Genomic DNA, 1427 nt, shown 5'->3' on the forward strand with positions numbered 1-1427 from the left:
GCTAAATCAGAAACATGTATATCGTTCTCACATTCATAGAACAGATCAAGAAGACCCAAATCAGAATTATGATTATCCAAAGTGCTCAAATCAAAATCAGAAGAAGCAGCATATTGTGACCTAGGCAGGGAATCAGACATATCAAAATCATTTTCATGCATAGAATTGTTGATATCTACGGAAAATTCAGCCTTCCCTAAGTCATACATAAGTTGTGCAACATGCACACTTTCACAGAACAATTTCACAAGGCCCAAATCAGAAGTAACATCATATGTATATGCATATTGAATACTAGAAGAAATCTCATTCCTGAATGTTAAACTATCAAAGCCTAATGTCTCTGAACCCGAAGGTTCCACAATAAAATTTTCAGAATAAACATGTTCTTCTAACATAACATCATCTTCATCTTCATCATAACAAGAGTGTATTTTCCTACTCAAAACTATAGTGTCTCTAGTCGACTCGATTACCTCTGGATTAGGTTCATATTTAATAAGAGTTGCATGAGTAGGACTAAACATACTATTTTCAAAATTTAATTCATTATCAGTATCATTGAAACATGGATTTTTCCATGTTGAATTGCAAGTCTGCGAGTAAAGATGGTTCTAATAGGGAGCATGAATATGACATGTTCTGGACTGCCTAAAGTCATGCAAAATAGGGCAGTTCTCAACAAGATGGCCTACGCTACCACACAAGGTACAAACATGTATTTCAGTTTGGGTACATGAGTTAGGGACAAAAAACATTTTCATTTGTGCCAATCTCTAGAGATTCGACTCTCCTAGCCATACATGTCATGTTTATATCAGAGTCAACATCAGACTCCCTCACATGAAGATCACTCCTAGCATATGACACAGTCTTAGTTTCCCTAATGGATTCTCATTGATGGGTTTATTCTGCTAGTTCAGCTAAAAATGACCATGCATCATCCACAGTTTTATCAGTGAATTCACCATTACACATAGACTCAACCATGGCTAGAGAATTAAAGTCTAGTCCCTCATAGAGGATAACGACCAGTCTCCACTTCTCAAAGCCATGGTGAGGGCATTCACTCAATAAACCATTAAACCGTTCAAAACACTGAAAAAGAGTCTCTCCATCTTGATGGACGAAACAAGTGATACTTTGACGGAGATCAATGGTCCTATGATGTGGAAAGAATTTTCTGAAAAGTAGATTTGTGAGTTGTTCCCAAGTGGTGATTGACTGTGGTCTCAAGCCGTAAAACCATGTTTTAGCCCTTTCCTTTAAAGAAAATGTAAACAAATGTAATTTCAGAGAGTCTTCGGACATATAGTCAGGTTGCATAATCCGACAAATTTTCTCAAACTCTCTTACATGATGATAGGGTTTTCAGAATCAACCCCTCGAAATTTGGGAAGAAATTGTAACATGATTGCATTCAATTC

General features: G+C 36.6%; 1 non-coding gene across 1 annotated transcript; it reads left to right on the top strand.

Moving 5' to 3' along the window:
- The first annotated feature begins 1048 nt into the window (after positions 1–1048).
- On the top strand, positions 1049–1155 carry LOC113341457. The gene has a single exon (XR_003355938.1). It is a non-coding gene; the product is annotated as a small nucleolar RNA R71 (small nucleolar RNA).
- The last annotated feature ends 272 nt before the right edge of the window (positions 1156–1427 follow it).

Source organism: Papaver somniferum, chromosome 1 (assembly GCF_003573695.1).
Source record: "Papaver somniferum cultivar HN1 chromosome 1, ASM357369v1, whole genome shotgun sequence".
In the NCBI taxonomy this organism is placed as follows: Eukaryota; Viridiplantae; Streptophyta; class Magnoliopsida; order Ranunculales; family Papaveraceae; genus Papaver; species Papaver somniferum.